Below are 22,703 nucleotides of genomic sequence, written 5' to 3' on the forward strand. Positions count from 1 at the left end.
TGTTTAAGGGCATAAAAAAAAACAAGCCTAAACTCACAAAAACGAGAGTTTAACAGCAGCAGTGTGCATTAGGCCTAAACACTTACAAGTCCCCAAAAAATTTGGCTAATCGAAAAAAACAGCTATAGGCCTGATGCACACTGGGCGTTAAAATAACGTTATAAAAACTCCAGTAGCTTTTTAACGTTTTTGCAATAGGTAGTTTTTTTTTTTTTAATACATTTTCTTTTTTCTTCAAAGAATCAAAAAAATTTTAAAAACCGCTGGTGAGGCACGGTTTTTGAGCATTTATCAGCGTTTTGGGATGTTAGATGGAGGGTTTATTGACTGTAGAAAAAACAAAAACGTCTGAAATCAAAAAGAGCTGCTGGAAAAAACGTCCAAAAATGTCCTTTGTGCGTGAGGCCTTATTAGTGTAAGCAAGTAAAGCCCAGATAGCCTTTTGTTCTGCCTCCTCCTCTCCCAGTCTCAAGTCCTGCTGTGCATGAGATTAGCAGAGGGCAATATAAAAGGCAGACCAAGGATCAATCTGCATTCCAAAGATGACAAGGTATACAGTTCTTCCTCAAGGAATTTAGATTATTTTTTTTTAAAACTGCATGGCATATCTAAACAGAAATTTACAAGACACAGATTCACTACTGATCACATTTTATTTGTCATTTTAATGGCACCCATCCATGCACACAGAACCACCTAATATAAGTTAATGATACTAAATGTATCTGTGGTATATCTCGTAGGTTTCACCTCAACCTGGGCTATGTGAATATCATTGCATACAGCAGGGATATGCAATTAGTGGACCTCCAGCTGTTGCAAAACTACAAGTCCCATCATGCCTCTGGGTGTCAGGCTTGTGGCTGTCAGTCTTGCTATGCCTCATGGGACTTGTAGTTCTGCAACAGCTGGAGGTCCGCTAATTGCATATCCCTGGCATACAGAATACATTCAGGCATCTCAGCTAGATTGGGATTCCATTATTATTAATTTGGCCGACTGATACACAAAGAAACTATGAAATGTGACGCCTCTGTGACGGGACAAATAAGCATGTGAAAGTCTACAGTCATTTCCTCCTACAGGTACGGTGACCTAACCCACCAGCCCACATGCCAAAGGAACCATAGAGGCAAGACAAAGCTAGAGTGAGATCATAAAACAATCACACACTATAGATACTACTGCTAGTTTAGTTGGCTATTTCACAATATAGAAATATGCCAATCACAGCATACAAATAGAGAAATACCAACAATGGCTCTCACCTTACACAAAGCAAGATAAAGTGCAAATAAAATGGTGTTCTCATTCTCTCTACGACTATAGGTTACCTCAAGTGAAAAACACAAACTCCCGTCTTACAGGCTCATTCTAACTGAAATCTCACATGTAGCCATGCCATAAGGGATGAGTGCCACCTAAGGCCCCCTCTACACGAGGAGGATCCACTCAGCAGAGTCCACCAACTCAGTGGGAGATGTTCCCGTTGATCTCCACTGAGCCAGAAGACGACGGTCCGTCTCTGCTCACTGAGTGGGGAGGGGCCTGTTGAGAACCGCTGATTCCTATGGAGAGATCGGACGAAAACAGGGAGCATGTCCGTTTTCATCAGATCTCATCCGATCCGACCTGCCAGGACTGATGGTGAACGTATCAACATATGTCTGATTTTAGCGGATTGGATGCCAGTGGACACCGTTGACATCCATCGCTCCATAGACCTGCATGGAGCATCTGTTCAGATCTGCCTAAAACACCGACAGGCGGACCTGACCGGTGCACCCGCATGAAAGGGGCCTAAGACTCATTTTCCTGTTAGGCAAATTTCAGTTTGAGCTATATAAATAAAAAATACAGTATATCCCTATATTTACATTTTCATTATGAGGTTTTATTTGAGCCTTTTAGCAATGTACAAATACCATGACAGACCAACAAGTTTAATAAATTGACAGGAAACCTCCAAATAAAGTTTATGAAAACAAAGTGATACAAAACATGAATTCCCATCGGCACTGTAGTCTGCCTCTCCATCTACTTCTCAAGAAAATACCCAAATGGCAAATACATTCAAAACGACAAAAAGTAAGAAGATAGACTGCAGACTGATTCCAAGCTAAATCTAAATGTGCGGCTTTTCTGACAAAATGACAAACCCGGCAGACTATTGAACCACGTCACTTCCTGCGACTTGTGGTCGGCTGTTGCTGAAAAGCACACACACTGCGCATGCGCACATCATCCACGCATGCACAGCACGTCATCGCTGATGTCGGGACACTGCATGTCAAATTCTTTTACGGCCATCTTGCTACACCCTGCACTCGGCCATACTAAACCTGCAGTCAGAGGGAAGCAGCGGACATCTTTTTCCACCCACCCAACTCTTGCATTTAAAGCGGAGGTCCACCCTAAAGTGGACCTTCCGCTCATCGGAACCCTCCCCCTCTCCGGCGCCACAATTGGCACCTTTCAGGGGAGAGGGGGGTGCAGATACCTGTACAGTACAGGTATCTGCACCCACTTCCGGGATAGCTCTCTGCGGAAAGGGGCGTAGATTACGCCCCTTTCCGCAAGTGCCCGCCCCTTTCCGCAAGTGCCCCACTGCCTGCTGGGAAACACACAGATCCCAGAGGCAGCGGGGACCGTCCTTATTGCACATCGCGACTCGCGCATGCGCAGTAGGGAACCGGGAAATGAAGCCGAAAGGCTCCATTTCCTGATTCCCATACCAAAGATGGCGGCGGCAGCACTCGAGAGACGATCAAGAGATCGGCTTCGGGTGCAGACATCGCGGGCGCGCTGGACAGGTAAGTGTCACTATTTTAAAAGTCAGCAGCTGCAGTATTTGTAAAAAAAAAAACGCGGAGTCCCGGTGGACTCCCGCTTTAACGCTTATTTTTAACACTATACTGAGCTTATATAGTGAAAGACAGTATTTACAAACACTATTTTCATGTTGAATTTTAAAACCAGCGGTGTTATGTCAGATTAACCAACCTGTCAGATCTGCAGGACTGCTGCTACTTTCAAAATTCAACATCTAACAGTGTCACATACTTGCAAATACTGTATTTCACTATATAAACTCAGATTACTGTTAAAAATAAGTGTGAAATGCAAGAGGTGGGTGTAAAAAGATGTTCGCTGCTGGGTTTGTCATTTTGTCAGAACACCAGGCGGTTATGTACCAAACCGATGTCAACTAACATTTCATGGTATAGAGACGCCAAAAGGACTTTATTTTTTTTTTAATGTAGAAAAATATGCTAGGAGACAAGTAGAAAGATACAGTTGGTGAAAATTAGAAAAGTCTAGTGGAGAGAAGATCCATAAAAGAAAGACTGAAGGGACAGAAAAAGAAAGAGAAAAAAGGGGGGGGGGAGCGGGAGATGTTTAAAAGGGCAACAACAATATTAGCCACTTGCTTACTGGGCACATAAACCTCCTTCCTGCCCAGCTCAATTTTCTGATTTCAGAGCTGTCACTTTTTGCATGACAATTGCGCAGTCATGCTGCACTGTACCTAAATGACATTTACCACACACAGTTTTCTTTTGGTGGTATTTTATCACTACTGCGGTTTTTATTTTTTACTAAACAGTTTTCATTGTTTGTTATAAATTTCTGCAAACAGGTAATTTTTTCTCCTTCATTGATGTGCGCTGATGAGGCTACACTGATCAGGAGACATTGATGAGGCTGCACTGATAGGTGTCACTGGTAGGTAGCACCGATTTGGCAGCACTGGTGGGCACTGCTTATCAGTACTTATGGGCACCGATTGGTCATGCACGAGGAGAGCCAGTGCCACCTATGTCCCGTTTACACAAGCCAGTAATCTGCTTTTTTTTCCTCCTCAAGCTGTCAACAGGAGGGGGGAAAAAAAAGCCAATTACCGGCTTGTTTAGATCATGTGATCAGCTGTCATTGGCTGATCTGCTCTTCTTTCAGCAGGGAATATCAGCCCCCCTCCCTGCATTGCTCAGGGGGGGGGGGGGGTGAAAGCTCGGGCGGCCATGGAAGCACCGATCAGGGCTCAGCTGATCTCCTCTTCTCCTGGGTGTCTGCAGCGGGTGATCTCGCCCCCCCCTGCACTAATCGTAGCCGTGGAAGACAGCTCAGGCGGGCCATTGAAGAGGGTGTCAGCGGGGGATCTCGCCCCCCCTCCCTCTACAGTGCTCGGAGCGGTGGAAGATAGCTCAGGCAGGCTATGGATGAAGGTATTTGCACTGTTGCATTGCAGAAATGCACACCTTTTAAATTATGTGACCACGTGATAGAGTGGATTCTGTCATTTTGCAACCACTGGGAAGATAGCACTTTGCATAACGAGCCCTACTCCAAAAATAAGCCCTAGCGTGTTCTTGGCTGACAAAATTAATAGAAGACCCGGGCTTATTTTCGAGGAAACGCGGTAGTACCGGGTCTTTCGGAAGCGTTCCTCCTTGGGTTGCAAAGCAGCAGTCAGGCTTTCCATGTCATTCACCACAGATATTCACTGTCCAAACCATCAGAGGATCAGTACATCTCCACCATTGTGGGATACATACTTGTGCTAACAAAAAAAAAATATCACTGTGCAAGAGGTCACAAAAAACAAAAACCTATACACCAGCACATAACATAATAATATCGTGCCACACTAACAAAGTGAAATGTGCAAATACAGTGCAATACAATATAGCACGATAACATGCATCATCATCAAAAAGAGTCCATGCATTCATGAAAAATATAAAAAAAGTCCATGCATCAGTAGGTGGCTTATTTCAAAGAATGCACAAGTGCAAAATCCTCTTCCCACGATATGTGCTCTTCAGACATGAAGAGTGGACACCCAGTGCTCCATACACCAAGCCACATCCAGCATATGAATTTACCAGAAATAGTGCGACTCTCAATCTCGAGAAGCCAAACACACTCTGTAACTGCCAGTCCAAAACCGATATACTCAGAAGCACAGCCCACACTTGTCTGAAAATCGCATTGGCAACCAGTTAACACTCAAAGAGAAAAAGGAGCACCAAGCTTGCATAGAGTGAAACTCTTATAGCAAGGTTTGTTAAAAGCAGTTAAAAAAAAAAAAAACTCAGAAAAAACGCCAACATAGATTACAATCCCCAGAATCCACATGGCGTTTGCGCATGCATGGTGATGTTGCAATTTCAAACTCTGTCCATACTTGTGCGGCATTGAAGCGGTGGATCGGGAGAGATTTCTTACATCTATGTCTGAAAAGTGGGGTCAGAAGTAAAAGACACTTTCAGGCAGGCTTCTTAGGAAATGTCAGTTAGCGATTAGAATTGAAATTTTCCTCAAATTGGACGTATAAGAGGGCAAGTCCAGAATATGTGTAACAGGGTATCATCCTTCAGCTGACATCTCACAACAGCAGCGAATTCACAGAAAAGATGTAGGAGGGTAGGTACCCATTCAGCAATTTAGAACTTGTTTCCTGATATGTGCTAGATGAAGATTTGTGAGCAAAGAAGAGAACCCAGTCTCAATATAGCTGCATCAATGTCTTTCCCAGATCCCATATACACGATATTACCAAAAGTATTGGGACACCTGCCTTTACATGCACATCAAATTTAATGGCATCCCATAAGGTTCAATATTAAGTTGGCCCACTCTTTGCAGCTATAACACCTCCAACTCTTCTGGGAAGGCTGCACAAATGATTACTGGGATGCCAGAGGTGATGGGCGAATATATATAGTAACAGATGACGTAATCTCATTTTCTATGAATGCATTGTACATTTTTTCTTCACTGACTTGCTCATGATGTATTCCCTCATTTGCAGACACACTTGTATCGTGCTGTTTCCAATCAGTACCCCTGAAGAAGAGTGATTACTCGAAACGCGTCGGATATTTCCCTTACATGTATTTCACATGTTTAGCGGAGTATATGATTGATTCATATTGTATTGCATTTTTTCATGTATGCTGCATCCTGTACAAAAAAAACGTGGTTCTTTGTATATCTATGTTCATGTACGCTTCATATCTGTATCACTCAAAGAACTTTTTCTTACTCGGTTTGTTTAAATAAAACACATACGCATTAATACCTTAAGTAGCTTTTTCCCCCATTTTAAGTCCCACAAGAGGAACACCTTTCTGTTTGTCCCTCCTGCTGAATGGCCCCCACAGCAAGCAACTTGCTATGGGGGCACCGGAGCCGAGCCTCTGCTCTGTGTGTGTTCATTCAGACAGGGAGCTGTGGCTCAGCCCCGCCCCCTCTCTCTCCTCCTTGGCTCACCGACTTTGATTTGAGGGCAGCGGGAGTCAATAGCGCCCGCTGCTGTGTCTCAGCCAATCAGGAGGGAGAGTCCCGCACAGCTGAGGCTCTCATGCAACATCGCTGGTACAATATGAGGATCAGGTAAGTATTAGGGGGGCTGAGAGGGACTGCTGCACACAGGTTTTTTTTTAATCTTATGCATAGAATGCATTAAGATAAAAAAATAAAATAAATAACCTTGTGCCTTTAGTACCATTTTAAGCATACATACTTAAATCTTTTATCTTTTTTTTTTTTTTTTTTTTTTTTTTATAAACAGAGTTTAGTAGTCCTTTAAGTACCCTTTACAGAGTTGAACTAAAATAGAGAGGTCATGATATAGTTTCCTGTACAGCTTGTGATTTCTCAGGTTCACTGCAGAATAAGCATTCATGCAAAACAATGGGCAGCCTTTATTTACCTTGGATTCCTGCGTTTGGTCTTTGAAAAGGTACTGGAAGGCAGATCACAGCGGTAATGAGAGCACAAACAGCTAAGTTCAATCAAGAGTGAGTAATTGAAGGGAACAGGGTCAGAAAGTCCACATATTAAACCAGCTTACAAAGACATGTAGAGGGTTCACATTGAGGATGCCTGTGTACATACAGTTCTTTAAACAGAAGTACTATGAGAAAGCAGTTTGCAAAGAGTTTGCAGCAGCCTAGAGCTCAGACAACACTGACTTTCTCTAGGCATGTCCCTGATTTTTAGTTACTTTGAGCCCAGTAATGGTGGACTGGAATAATCTGTAATTGGTTTGGTCAGAAGCACAGACTTCTAATAAAAAATAAAAAAATAGACTTCAGGGAAAATCTGTTTCCCATATATTGGCACTTGATAATAAAAGACAGGGTACACAAACTGATGGTAAAACTGCAAAGATCAGAAAATAGACAGCAAATAACTTTCTAGAATGCAAACCTGTGCTTTGACCATACAGCGCAATGCACCATGTTTGTTCAATGCCCACTACCCCTCTTCCATCACTCTACCGCTGCCACTTTGTCCAGTGCAAGGTGCCAAATTAACTGGTACTTATGGATATGGAGGAGATCATGTGATACTCCATATGGTACTGCTGTCACACGGAGTCCATAACCCTATGTAAACTATTATTCCAGTGACAGCTTCCACAGGTCTTGCCTTCCACACTCCGTGGATGAACGCAGTAGAGGTAGAATAAAAAGGAAGTATAAGCAGGAAAACAGGTATAAGCTTATAACAAAGTGGTATAGAACCCCGGCCATACTCCACAAATTCATTCCAATGGTTTCAGATCAATGTTGGAGGTGTGAACAGAGCCCAGGTACCCTTCTCCACATATGGTGGACTTGCCCACTGATTCAACCATATTCACACAGTTCACACCAGCACAATACCTCCTACATCATTCCAAAATTTCCCACAAAAGGTATTACAAGTCAGTGGCCATGCATATGATTAATTCAGCCAGGCTATGCCTGCCAGTCCATTGGAGGTCTAAACCACCCCCTTAAATGAAGGAATGGGCAATCTGAACCAACCATATAGCAGCGATGGAGATGATCCACACCACACAGGATAGAATATCACACTTTACAACTACATGGGCACCCTGGTATGAATACCAGAATTCACAACGATACCAAGAACTATTGCAGGAGACTGCTTGACCTGAGCAAGATGGGTTTAGGCCCCTTGGATACGTCAGGCCCAAGGGAGCAATAGACCCAATATATCCCGTGCAATGCCCGGGGGCAGCTGGGGAGGGTAGCTGGTGGTTCCCCCACCCCTCCTCATGCAACCCCCTGCCCCCTGGGAGCCCACCCCCACACTCCCCCCCCCTTTTTTGTTTTTTGTCCTCCTCTTTTGCTTTCTCTCTCCCCCCCCCTTACTCGGTGCTTTTCTCTCTCTTTCTCCTCCATCGATTATATACCCATCTTCTTTACACGACTTATAGTACAACTATATACTACCTTATACTTTTTTACCCTGGCCCGATCCCTTAAAAGCAATAGGTTTATAACACACGGCTGCATTCCTACTCCACTTAATTATGCCCTGACAACTTTTTCAGGGAACCTTTAGAAATTTTCTGTCTAGACCTATTATGGTGTAAGGTTATTGGGCACTGACTATTGGTTTGTTTTTTCTATGATTGAACACTGATATTTCCTTGAAACCAAGTATATTTGTTTACACTTTGTTATTGTGCTTTCTGTAACACCTATGAAAATGTCACAATAAAAACTTTTTGTGGAAAAAAAAAAAGGAAGTATAAAATTAAAGTAAACCTGTTTTGTCCAGGTTATAAAAAATAAAATACACACAGGTTTACCTGTTCACCTAAAAATTTGGCAGGTTCAACAGGGACCAGGCGATTTCTGATTCATTTATGGGCAGGTTGGTTGTACACAAGTCAAATTGATCAACTTATGTACAACCAGCATGTTGAGTTTTTCTTGAGCGATCAGCGCAGCCGGCTATAGTCATCAACACTGATTGGTGTATGCTGATGGCAGGGAAGGCTCCCACTGATTTAGGCCAATGCGAATCATAGCAATCTCAATCTTCTGCTTCCTGCTGCAGCTGTTAACTGCCTCCAGCAGTCATATCTGGTGATAATCGCTGGCTGTGTGGAAGAGCCATGAATAGTTGTGGCTGCCGGCAACCTGTTATTGTATGGAAATAGGCACCTAGCCATTCATAGCCACAGCAGAAATCAGAAGATTCAGACTGCCACATTACCCACCGGCCTAAATTGCCACTGTGAATGTAGCCTTAAAGAGGAAGTAAACTTGTTTTTTCTTCAAATGGCTGACAGGCAGGATATTAAGGACAGAAGAGTCCCTATTGGTCTCTTCTGGCATAAATGCATCCTTCTGCCTGTCAGCTGTCATTTTCACTGAGCCGCGCAGGTGTCGCTCAGTGAACATTTATGACCCCAATCCATGCCACTTTAAAGTGCCGTAATAGTGGCCTGGCCTAACAAGTGGCCAAAAGGAACAGGACCCAGAAGTTAGATCAGGTGAAGATGGAACTGCCGGGGGCCCGCTGGATCGGTCCCAGGGCTGTGCTGAAAGGACACCATATGACAGAGAAGTCTGCTATATAATGTATTAATATGCTGTGCAAACTAGTACATTATGGCACAACCCATCTGGGGGGCCTTGAAAAATAAATAAAATAAACACAGCAGACTTTACGTCCGCTTTAAGGGCCATACACACAGGCCAATTATCAGACAAACTTTCGGCCTGTGTGTACGGTGGCTGGCTTCTGTCGGGCCATGACCCAAAGTTTGAGAGCGCTGGGCGGTGTGTTCTGCCAGGGGGACATCCCCTATCAGAACACAAGAGCTCAGCAAGGGAGATCGCTGTACTAATATTGCATAGTGAATACAGCAGCTCCTCCCAAGTTCTTCATAGTGGGTACCAGGCTTTACACTTTAATGCACTGGCTTCTGTGTCTCATTGTTGCTCACCTGTCCCACGATCCAGCGATGTGCTCACTCGAGCCGTCTCTTCTCCTCTTCTCTCCCAGATGCCAGCATCTCAATTGTGGGCAACAGGCTGTGATAGCTTGCGACTTCCCCACCACGTGCGCGAGTCGCGCTGAGCCTCCTAAATGGTCTGGCAGTCTTCTGGGTCCTGTAGCGGGAGGGAGAGAACAGAACTTCCGATCCGAGCAGAAGTTGGTACCTGTCAAAACTATGTACCCGCTCCCCCCAAAAAATGACATGCCAAACGTGGCAGGGTAATGGGTGGAGTACTTAAAGTAAAACTTCCCCTTTTGGGTGGAGTTCTGCTTTAACATTTTGAAGCCTATCTCAGCATATATAACATTTTATGCCGCTTTGGATTAAGTTGGGGTCGATTGTCAGAGGAAACCAGATCAGCCATCAACTGGGTTGGAAACCTTCAGAAAGTTCCTTGGAGCCTCAATCACACAAATTTAGGGCCAACTATGATTTCCTGTGGGAAACGCAGCAGAATTTCCTGTCACCAGTTGCCAGGGCTGTTTGTATGTAACTGAACATGCAACGATTACATGTGGACGATAAGCCTGGACAGAAAGTCTGCATCCAGGCCCAATCATCCACAGGTAATGGCTACATGTTAGGTTACATGTAAACAGCTGCTGGTCACAGGAAACGCTTCTTAGAGTGTCCCACAGAACATCAGAGTTGGCCCCATACACAGGTGTGAATGAGGCCCGAAGAATAACTATTAGCAAACAAATACATATTGTATAGAACAATGCTTTCCCTGCCAAAGCAGTTATAATCCTGTTCAGCAAACCTTGTGATTTACTGCAGAAACAAAAGGGTGTGATTACCATTTCCTATTTCAGACTTACCGCTTCCTGTGTCACCTGTCCATTTACTGAACAATAAACAATAACTGCCAATTGACTGACAAAATAACAAACTGGAAGAAGTTGAGGAAGGAAGGTGCACACAGCTAAGCCACAAAATAGGGTTATAGACTGTCGGACTCTACAGCTTGGCAAACATAAGTCATAAGACGGAATACAAATCCTTACGTAGGATAAATTGTTCATTTATATGTATTTAGCGGTCTGCCAAAACTTGTGCAAGCTGGTGGGATGGTAGACAGTATAACCGATTACTTTACATAAAAATAAATCTGTCTGGAGATAAATCATTTTCAAGTGACTGAGCAGTGTTAGATCCATCTATCTTACACTCACATTTTATATTCAGGTCAGTAATGGCAACATTATTTTAACCACTTAAATACCGAGCACTTTTAACCCCTTCCTGTCCAGGACACTTTTCAGTGCTGGCACACTTTGAATGACAATTGCAACACTGTACTAAATGTTTATCATTTTGTTCACACAAAAAGTTTTCTTTTGGTGGCATTTAATCACCACTAGGTTTTTAATTATTTTTTTGATAAATAAATGAAAAACAAAAACATTTCTAACAATTTAAGGGGGAAAAAAATTTTTATTTTCTAAAATTTTGCAAATAAAATAATTGTTCTTCATAAATTTAGCCCAAAATGTATTGTTACATTTCTTTTGTGAAAATAACTGAAATCAGTGTATATTATTTTGTCTGTTGGAAAGTTATAGGAGTACAGAGTCCACAAACTATGGTATATATCAGAAAATTCATCAATCCTGATGTACTGACAGACTGACCATCTCATTTCTTAAGGCCCTAAAATGCCAGCATAGTAGAAATACCCTGCAATTTACCCCCCTTTTTCTTTTTTAAAGTAGACAGTCCAGGCCGCCACATGGCAATATGCGGCCTAACTTTGAAGAGGAATATACCACCCGTCTCCTAACACTGCAGGCTGGAAGTGATGTCAAAACGTCACTTCCGCCCATAGCGCTTAACCACTTCAATACCGCGCTATGGTCATATGACGTCCTCAGTATCTCGCCACTCCTGTGGGCCCCCGGGGGCCCTCAGAGCGGTGATCGTGGGTGAGGTGTGTCCCTCGGACACAGCCCATCCCTGATCCGGGTAAAAAGCCAACAACAAATGGCTCTTTACCATGTGACTGACTGTGTTCAATCGCATGCACTGCCCACGTGCACGGCGCTCGTACATGCCCCTAGGACACGCACAGAGCGGCGATCGGGGATGTGGCTTGTCACCCTGACACAGCCCACCCCCGATTGCAGTAAAGAGCCAATGAAATTGCCGTTTACCATGTGACCGGCTTTGTCCAATCACAGCCGGTCACAGAATGTAAACAAACTGCGGTAACGAGATGTTACCGGGTTCTCCTCCTCACACATCGATCGCGTGTGAGGAGGAGATTGCAGTAACGTGTCGTTAACTCTTACAGTACACACCAAAATACACCGATTGCCCCCCCCTATAAAGAGTACCTGTCCCAGCCCACCCGAGTACCCGAGTACCTGTCCCAGCCCATCCGAGTACCCCGGTACCCGTCACAGTCCACCCGAGTACCTGTCGCCAGGCCCTCAGAGTACCCGAGTACCTGTCGCCAGGCCAGAGTACACCTGTTACCAGGCCATCAGAGTACCCGAGTGCTTGTTTCCAGCCCAACAGAGTACCAGAGTACCTACCTGCAGCCCATGCCTCATAAATTATACGTTGGGTTGTTTGCTTTCCAAAATGGGGTCATTTTGTGGGTAATTCCACTGTCCTGGTGCTCAAGGACTTTCAAAAGTGTAATAGGTAGGAATGAAAGGAGATGTGTGATTTATGCTCCTAGAACACCTGAATGTACTACTTCAACGTTGGGCCTCTGTATGTGGACTGGCTGTGTAAAAGTCTCACACATGTGGTATCGTCATACTCAGGAGGAGCAGCAGAATGTGTTTTGGGGTGTAATTTTTGCTATATACATGTATTGTGTTAGAAATATCTTACATCATGTTTTCTGTCGACTTGTGTAAAAAAAATGAACCGTTCAAAAAGACTCATTATGCCTCATAGAATAGACGTTGGGGTGTCTGCTTTCCAAAATGGGGTCATTTTGTGGGCAATTCCACTGTCCTGATGCTTCAGGGCCTTCAAAAGTGTAATAGGTCGTTAGGAAATTAGAGGTATAATTTATGCTCCTAGAACATCTGATGGTGCTCCCTGCATGTTGGGCCTCTGTATGTGGCCAGTCTGTGTAAAAGTCTCATACACATACTCAGGAGGAGTAGCAGAATGTATTTTGAGGTGTCATTTTTGCTATATACATGCTTTGAGTTAGAAATATCTTATAAATATAAACGTTTTCCGAAGACTTTTGGAGCAAAATGAACCACTCAAAAGACTCGTTAAGCCTCAGAGAATAGACATTGGGCTGTCTGCTTTCCAAAATGGGGTCAGTTTGTGGGTAATACCACTGTCCTGGGGCTCCAGGGCTTTCGTAAATGTAATAGGTGGTTAGGAAATTAGAGGTGTATTTTTATGCTCCTAGAACCCCTGACGGTGCTCCCTGCATGTTGGACCTCTGTGTGTGGCCAGGCTGTGTAAAAGTCACACACATGTAGTATCGCCATACGCGGGAGGAGTAGCAGAATCTATTTTGGGGTGTAATTGGAAGTATGCATATGCTGTGTGTGAGAAATAACTTATGACAATTTAGTGAAAAAAAAGAAATAAAATTCTTCATTTTCCCAAGAACTGTGGGAAAAAAATTACAACAAAAAACCCACCATGCCTCTTGCTAAATACATTGGACTGTCTACTTTTCAAAAAGGGGTCATTTGGGGGGTATTTGTACTTTCCTGACATTTCAGGGCCTCAAGAAATGAGATAGGCCGTCGGTGCATCAGGTGTGATCAATTTTCAATGATTTGCACCATAGCTTGTAGACTCTCTAATTTTCACAGAGACTAAATAATATCCACTAATTTGGGTTATTTTTACCAAAGAGATGTAGCCGTATAAATTTTGGCCCAAATTTATTAAAAAAAATTACTTATTTGCAAAATTTTATCATAGAGTGTTTTTTGTTCATTCTTTTTTCACTTATGTCGCAAAAAAATAAAAAACCCAGTGGTGATTAAATACCACCAAAAGAAAGCTCTATTTGTATGAAAAAAATGATAAAAATTTTGTCTGGGTACAGTGTTGCATGACTGAGTAATTGGCATTCAAAGTGTGAGAGCGCTGAAAGCTAAAAATTGGTCTGGGAAGGAAGGGTGTATAAATGTCTTGTATTGAAGTGGTTAAAGGGCTTCTTTTTATTTTTTTATTTTTTTTTTATTTTTTTTTTGCATCTTAGTGTAAATATGAGATCTGAGGTCTTTTTGACCCCAGATCTCATATTTAAGAGGTCCTGTCATGCTTTTTTTTCTATTACAAGGGATGTTTACATTCCTTGTAATAGGAATAAAAGTGACAATTTATTTATTTATTTTTAAAGAACCGTGTAAAAATAAAAAAAATGTAAAATAAGAAAAAATAAAGAAATTTTTAAACGAGCATCGTCCCACCAAGCTCGTGTGCAAAAGCGAAAGCCTACGTGAGTAGCGCCCGCATATGAAAATGGTGATCGGTAGAACGAGAGTAATAATTCTAGCCCTAGACCTTCTCTGTAACTCAAAACATGCAACCTGTAGAATTTTAAATTAAACATCGCCCATGGAGATTTTTAAGGGTAAACGTTTGTGGCCAAATGTATTTTTTCCCCAAAAAATGCGCTTGTAAGACCGCTGTGCAAATACGGTGTGAGCAAAAGTATTGCAATGACCGCCATTTTATTCTCTAGGGTGGTCTAAAAAAAAAAATGTATAATGTTTGGGGGTTCTAAGATACTTCCTAGCAAAAAAAAACTGTTTTTAACTTGTAAACAACAAATCTTAAAAAGAGGCTTGGTCCTTGATCGTCGCGGGGATACCCGCGATCACCTCACGGAGAGGAAGAACGGGGAAATGCTATAGTAAACAAGAATCTCCCTGTTCTGCCTAGCAACAAGTGACACTGATCTCTGCTCCCTGGTATTGGAGCAGAGATCAGTGATGCGCATAACAGCCACGCCCCCACAGTTAGAAACACGCCCCTAGGACACCTTAACTCCCACACTGCCACCTCCTGGTTATCCCCTTCACTGGCAGTGTCATTTACACAGGAATCAGTGCATTTGTATAGCACTGATTGCTATATAAATGGCAATGGTCCCAAAAATGTGTCAGAAATGTCCGATTTGTCTGCCATAATGTTGCAGTCATGATAAAAATCGCTGATCTACGCCATTTAAAAAAAAATGCCATAAAAACTATCCCCTATTTTGTAAACACTGTAACTTTTGCGCAAACCAATCAATCGCTTACTGCGATTTTTTTTACCAAAAATATGTAGAAGAATACATATTGGCCTAAACTGAGGGGAAAAATTTTTTTTATATATTTTTGGGGGATATTTATTATAGCAGTAGAAAATAACGTGTTTTTTTCAGAATTGTTGCTATTTTTTTGTTTATAGCGCAAAAAATAAAAACTGCAGGGGTGATCAAACACCACCAATAGAAAGCTCTATTTGTGGGAAAATAGGACGTCAATTTTGTTAGTCCGCGCAATTGTCAGTTAAAGCGACAGTGCCAAATCGCAAAAAGTGCTCTGGTCAGGAAGGGGGTAAATTCTTCCGGGGCTGAAGTGGTAAAAAAAACAAAAGAGACAAATACAGCCAGTAAATGGCAATATATTACCATTTTGTAATAGGACTAATCCAACAACAAGTATGCAGCATTCCATAAAGTTAAATCATAAAACAAATAGAATCACAATTACAAGAGCAATGACTAAGGCAGGGGTGCCCAACCTTTTGAAGGGCAAGGGCCACTTAAGCGACTTTGTAACCGGTCGCGGGCCACAATGAGCAGAGCAGGCGGATGATAGGTCCGTGCAGAGCAGACACAGCCCACTCTACTCTATGGGTCCTCCGATCCACCGTGACGGAAGGGGATTGATCCCCTTTTGCTTTTTTTGTTTTTTTAGCGAATCAGATTGGAGGTAGGCGGGTATAAAAAGGACATAAATCTGTTTACATCTGCCGTTTCATAGAGGTGAATGGAGGGTCCAATTGAGTTGTACCGATTGTGTGAAAGGGGCCTTTCACACTAATGCAGCGCAGTGCATCTGTGTCTTTCCTGTGGGTTAGCTACACTTTGCCCTAGACTTCTATTATATCCTGCAGGTGTGGTGCAATTTCTGAAAGCTCACCAAACCCGCAGGTAATAACAGAAGTCTATGCCTCAGCGCAGGTAACCTGAAGGTGCACTGCACCTGCGGATCAGTTTGAAAGCAGCCCAGTAACCACCACGCAGATATGCCCATATATAAACTGCAATTTTAGTAATAAACTGACCTTTAATTGTCTTCCATTCAAATATAGCCTGCTGTTGCTGTCCCCAGCAGAGTGCTTTTGGTATCACCCCGCCTGTGACAGGAGATGGCGCCATACAGGAAGCGTCAGCTTATACAGCTCTGCTCCACAGCTGCTTGCTTTGCCGGCTTCATTAACAACACAGATGCTCTGTGATGGCAGGTCTGCAACCCATGATGTGGGCTTGCCAATCCGCCATCCCACAGAAGGAGGTCGCGGGCCACATCAGAGGGCTCCGCGGGCCACTGGTTGGGCACCCCTGGACTAAGGCAAGGCATACACAGAGTATTTATTTCCTGCAACCACAGGTGGATGGAAGCCATCCCCGCCAGAAGAAGACAGCGATTATTGTGGTGTCTATACCAGCTGCTAGCAATAATCACAAATAAAATACAGAAGGCTGGCTGTACCCAACTTGATCGATCAACTTGGTACATTCAGCCTACCCATACATTGTTCGAATCTCAGTTGGTTCCTGCTAAATCGAACAAGATTCAAACCGTCTATTGCCAGCATAAGGCCCCTTTCACACGGGAGCCTTCCGTTTTTCTCAGCAGGGGATCTCCCTGCCAATCCTCTCCTGATCAGAGGAGAGCAAGCGGATGACAGGTCCGTGTCTACTCAGATTATGCCGAGCGGACACAGACAGAGCTGGTCTGCTCTATAGTTCACACCCAACCACCCTCCCATCTGATCCCCTTGCATTTGTTTTTAGCAGACTGGATCAGAGGTAGGGGGGTGCAAAACAGACTACAGGAGGGTCCATAGGGGTGAATGGACTGTCCCATCAGGTCAACCTGAAAAACTGACAAGTGGACCTGATTTGGAAGAGTCGTGCGAAAGAGGACTTTCAGACTTTCGGTATCCAGCTGTGCAGATTAAACAGGAAATTCAGCACATAATGAGCAAACACACATAACAATGTTCCTGTGCAATAAAATACACCATTCACTTGCTTATCCAACACGTTTCAAGATTATGATATGGAAATTGTATTACATTTATTGCCAAGAGTTTTAACCCCTAAAAAGATAGGTGCTGCAGTTTCCCAGCTCCATTTTAATTCAAAGTAGCTGCCCACCACTGCCACACTTACAACATCTGGCTGTACAAGACTTAAAGTGGTCAAATTATAACATTTCATAAGTGATGTAAGCTGCCTATACGGAAAGACAGGACTCTTGGCTTTTATAAGCATTTCCCCTGAACATTTTATGAATGTTTGTTGATCCTGCCAGTGGAACCATTAGATGGGCACTTTAAGAGGGTGACAATGTTCTTCTGTCTAAACTGATATAACAGCACCTTTGCTGTTGCTGTAGCTTGCTTAAATGGCACCACAGTGCTGCAGACTGACTGAAGGGGGGGTTAGGAAAATCATCTAAAAAACACTGCTTAGTTCCTCCAACCCCCTCCACAACACAGTCTAGCAGGATGTGGGAGAAAGACAGTTCCTTGTCACAATTACCAATACAAAAACAAATAAAAAAATGCATAGACTGAATGGTAATCAAGTACAACCTGAATGCCACAAGGAAATAACTGCAGGGTAGGAAGCAAACTTGAACGCTCACCCAAGCTCGCAGATTTGCCCCATACAAAGTAAAGGGGGACCAGGAGCTGGCAGTTTATATCAGCAACATTCTAACCTGCCTGGTCAGTTGTTCCAACCAAGTGTTGTCATTCAAGTTTTTACAGCCAAGTTATTGTCACCTCCAATTCATATGAAAACAGCTGGATTGATGTCTCTTGCCTATGGGTGCCTTAATATTGCACCCACTAAATCATGGAGAAAAGTATTTTCCCTGCATTTGCTAAAAAATCCAACATTCAATTACAAATTAAACAGATCAAGGGCACATGCCAACATCCCTTTCAAATATTGTTGGAGGCCAAGTCACTCCCTGGATTTTTCACTCTTGAAATCTCCAGTAGTGAGATCTCACTACCACAGTTCTCACTCAAGTTGAGCTTCTTAGGGCTCATTTACACTTGCTTCGGCTTCAACAAGGCTTCGGACACGCTTTGTTAAATCTCTCTGAATGCCAGTCAAAGCTCCTGTCACAAAAAAATAAAAAGAAGGTTAGCTTACAGTTCTGTTTACACCTGCTTTTGCTTCGGCTTCCCTTCAAAAATGATACCTCATGTAGTTTCAGTCATGCTTCAAAGCCTCCATAGAAGTCTATGGCAAAGCTCGCTTGAAGCCCCACGAAGCACCAAGCAAAATGTAAACAGGACTGTAAGCTAACCATTTAATTTAATGACAGGAGCTTTGACTGGCGTTCAGAGAGCTTTAACAAAGCGTGTCTGAAGCCTTGTTTTGAAGTAAATTGTAAAACTAGCCCTTACTCTTCTGTTGCATTTTAGCTGGCCAAAGAAAGTTTTTTTTAATCTCCCTCTCCTACCACCAGAACATTTTATGCTGATAGTAGTACTCTCCGTCGTCAAAATACACTGAACAGGGGCTACGGCCACCAATCAACAAAAGTTTTCCAGCTTGTCCCGAATACAGAAGTCGATGAAATGATTGACTTCTGCCAAGCAGGGATGACCACACACTGAGTCAAATTCAGACAGTCCCTGCTGAACTGGCTGAATTTCCTTCCATCTATGCCCAGCTTTAGGCAACCAACTTTAATGAGAAGTATGGCCAAAGCTTTTCCAGCCATGCTTCTCTAGTGGGTCTACTTACTTGTGCTCTCCTGTGACCCAGAATCACAGAGCCGCTCCAGGCTCTTGAAGGATCCCCATCCTGTATCATCGGGATCCACCCAGATGCCTGACAGTTGGTTTCGTCTCTGAGCGCATGTCTGAGAGCTAAAGGTAGCTGCGCTCACCCCCTCTCCAACCCAGAGCATCAGTGAGTGCTGGAGGTGCAGAGCAGAGAGCCGGTGACTAAAAGTCGCCACTCTTTGCTAAGAGCAGACTAAATGAGTGATCAGTAAATCAGCTTAGATCAGACAGATGTGGCATCAGACCAACAAGGAGGTATGAATTTTTTTTAGTCTTTCAAAATGTCTCCTTTAACAAATTTCAGCACAAGTCCCCTAAACAGATAAAAGAATACAGTAATCTTTTAGGCAAAATAACCTAAAAGCAGGCAAATATTTATAATGCGAAGTTACAAGCCCTAAAGAGCCTCATCATCAAACGCATTCCGCTTAAAGCCCAACTCCAAGAAACTTGAAAATGATCCCTTGCTGTGGGGCTGAGCCCGCACTGCATGGGTTAATTGCTCATTTACATCTAGGAGACTTGTTAAAAGTAGATTTTCTCACCCAATCGTTACCACATCATCTTCTCTTCTATGCTCCGACAGTCTAAAGGTCCTGATGTCACCCACATAAATTCCAGTAAATACCAGGCAGTGTGGACACCTTGGCTTGACACCCCGGGGGCTATCGTCGGCGGATTCAATTCTGGATAGAGTCTTGTATAGGTAGTGGTCTTATGCTTTTGTTTAGCAACAGATTCAATGTGGTGTGTTTGTACTCTGCCATTTATGGTCAGACTGTTTTGCTTATGTACTAAAGTGACAATACTGGTCTAGTAATTAATACCTTGACAGGTTTGTGTCAATTTCTTTGGAATGGTTCAATGACTAACTTGTTAACCTTTTAAAAAAATAAAAAAAATAAAAATAAAAAGAAGGTCCTGATGTCAAGATGACCAATAAATGGTCCATAGCCTAACACTGGATGTGATGACGGCAAAAAGGACAGTCCACTCCTGTAAGGCCGCGTACACACGCGGGGACTGTTCGCTCAACTTTGTTCGTCAAACAGTTTCAGCGGACAGTCCGCTCAAAATTAGCATGGACGGACTTGCCCACACACGACGAACGAACAGTCCGCTGAAACCGTGCGCGATGACGTGAACGGCACGTATGACGGGACTAGAAAACGACGTCCTATACACTGCAATGCAACCTTCGGCGTGTAAATTCTTTCTGAGCATGCGCGAGACTTAGTTTGACGAACAAGCCTACACACGGGTGGACTGTCCACTCAAACCAAGTTTCAGCGGACAGTTTTTTGGAATTTCCGAAAAACTTTGTTCGTCAGACTGTCCGCTGAAGCCCACACACGAGCGGACTGTCCGCCGAAACACTGTTCAGCGGACAAAGTTGAGCGAACAGTCCCCGCGTGTGTACGCGGCCTAAGAGTGCTGTCTGCCATGCGAACAGAGGATGAGGAACGTAAAAGCACTTTTACTCTCCCCTAGACTAAATAAGCAATTAACCCTTGCAGCCCCACTACAAGGGATCATTTTTAAGCTACTCGGAGTACAACCAAAAAATTGGTTGTGTTTTTTTTTAGCTAAGATTTTGCTTGTATTTCCAATTTAAATACCCTATGAAAGCATTCATTTAAGAATGCTTTCAGGGGTATTAAATTGGAAATACAAGCAAAATCTTAGACAAAAAACACAACCAATTTTTTTCTTAGGTGACAATCTAAATTGTTAAAAGAACTGTTAAAGCCCATTCACCCCAGCAGCTTCTGATGTGAAGACAGCAGGTCCAAGTGCTGTAAGCAGCACATTACAGTGTCACGAACTGACAGTTCATTAAATTCTGTTGTCTTCAGTACAGTGTGATGCAATGGACTGCGTCACATCATGTTGTGCCCAGAAAAGTACTGCATACATTGCAAGGCTGCCCAGGGCAGTCCAAACGCACCAGAAGTGAATGGGCCCTTAAAGCCCAACTCCAACCAATACCTTTTTTTTAGTAAGAACTTGGCTTTACAATTTCTGTAAGGTGTTTTACTGCTGTCTGTAACTTGCCTGCAAAGATTTCCCCTCAATTTCCATCATAGAAACACCAGGGGATAAGAAGTTAGAAAGCTGGGGTCACCTGGACACGGATCTACAATGAAAACCGTACTTTCACATGTCATCAAAATAGGAAATGCCAGGAACTCCTTCCAGTGCAGAGACTGAAATAAAAATGTGATAAAGGTTGTTCTTTAGTTGGCTGGAGTAGGGCTTTAAAATACCGACTATGACTAATAAGGTGCTGCACTGCATGTTAACATTTGTAAAAGACAGAACAATGTAAAGACTCCCACTTGTTGACATGCAGAATATGGGTAGGAGCCTGAACAACAAGACCCACCAGTCTCAACCTTCAACACAGTTCACACAGGTCAACCTGACAAAGGGATGCTGGTTTGATGGGAAAACAGCGACAGCTTTTCAACCACTGAAAATGTTAATAAAGCCAGAAATACATACTGTATATGCACCTTGCGCGATTTGAGGCAGATTGCAACCGACGAACCACAGCGCAAAAGATGAGAGAAGCACACTGACTAATCTGAAGAGAGCACCTTCCGTTCATGCTGGGTACCATCAGAAATGCTAAACAAGCCAAGTAGGCCAAGTAACATTTAGCTAAGCTCTGCATCCCTAACACCATGCCCTTCTCCAATTATCCAGTAAGATCTATGCATTCAGCTCTGCCGTGGTTGGGCTAGTAAAGGTCACGTACAGCACCATCTCAAATCACATCACAGCAGGAGTGCACAGAGCCACGTGTGCTATATACTTGCAAAAAGTAATACGTTTTTGTTCTTTCTCCTCCAGGAACAGGTATAAAGTGAAGCCTAGCATTCAGCATCAAACTGAGTCCAGGGTGGTGATATAACTTGTACAGAAGCTGACTATCATCTTCAATGCACCACAGCCAGCACTGAAAATCTGTATAGGGTGAATGTAATTTTCTTTTACAGGTACAGAGCTCTCTGAGAAACAGGCAATGTCATATTGTACCCTCCTGAATGAAAACCAGTAATATTGGACAAAATTTGTGACGCATGTGAAACATGGCTGGGCAGTCATAGCAAAAGATAGGAATCTAACTGGATGCTATAGATACCAGGCCCCAGGCTAGATCCACACTGTCCTACATTCATTGCAGCACAAAGATGTGAACCAACCACATAGCAAATAATGAGATTTCTACTTGAAATGCATTTTTATGCAACCACTGCAAAAATGATACCCCATGTCAGCAGGCAGTATTGCCACTAAATATGGCCATTTCAAGAGAATGCATGGAGGTCACAACATGGTGCTGCAAGTTTTCAAAGGTTAATACAGGCATCAAGGAGGACACATTGCCCCCCAGCCACCTGTCAACTGCAGTGCATTGCTTTTAAAAGGGGGCAATACAAAACTTTTTTTTCTAATTTTTTCCTAATTTTTTCTAATTTTTCTAATTTGGAGATAAAAAAAGTTAGAACATCAGACAGGTTTTATTGCGGTCAATGCCCCTGATGGGGAAATTTGCCCTCTCTATTTGGTTTAGTGACCATTGTCTTCCACACAGGAAGTGATGGGAAATCCAATTTTTGAAATGTCACAGGAACAAAAGATGAGGGTAAATCTCCCAGCAGGTAAAGTTGTTCTTGTAACAACTGTCTAAGGCCCCATTCACATCTGCACTTTACACTTTTTTTTTTATGGAACACCACAATTTTTAACGTAATGAAAAGCATTTTTGCTGCCCACATTTGGGGTCCCATTAACAAGCAGTGGCACTGCAAGTGTGGTGTGCATTTTTGCACATGAACGCGCAGGTGCGAATGTG

The 22,703-nt window shown here is 43.1% G+C and overlaps 1 protein-coding gene and 1 long non-coding RNA gene across 2 annotated transcripts in view; one reads left to right on the forward strand and one right to left on the reverse strand.

Moving 5' to 3' along the window:
• PRKCI (protein kinase C iota) overlaps window positions 1–22,703 on the reverse strand; it is a 163,021-nt gene that overhangs the window by 129,610 nt on the left and 10,708 nt on the right. The gene's annotated exons all lie outside the window — the stretch shown is intronic.
• On the forward strand, window positions 3,978–6,090 carry LOC143990189 (uncharacterized). The gene is made up of 2 exons (XR_013277205.1): window positions 3,978–4,226; window positions 5,816–6,090. It is a non-coding gene; the product is annotated as an uncharacterized LOC143990189 (long non-coding RNA).

Source organism: Lithobates pipiens, unplaced genomic scaffold (genome assembly GCF_037356315.1).
Source record: "Lithobates pipiens isolate NorthernLeopardFrog02 unplaced genomic scaffold, aLitPip1_a1.2 Scaffold_18, whole genome shotgun sequence".
NCBI classification, from domain to species: domain Eukaryota; kingdom Metazoa; phylum Chordata; class Amphibia; order Anura; family Ranidae; genus Lithobates; species Lithobates pipiens.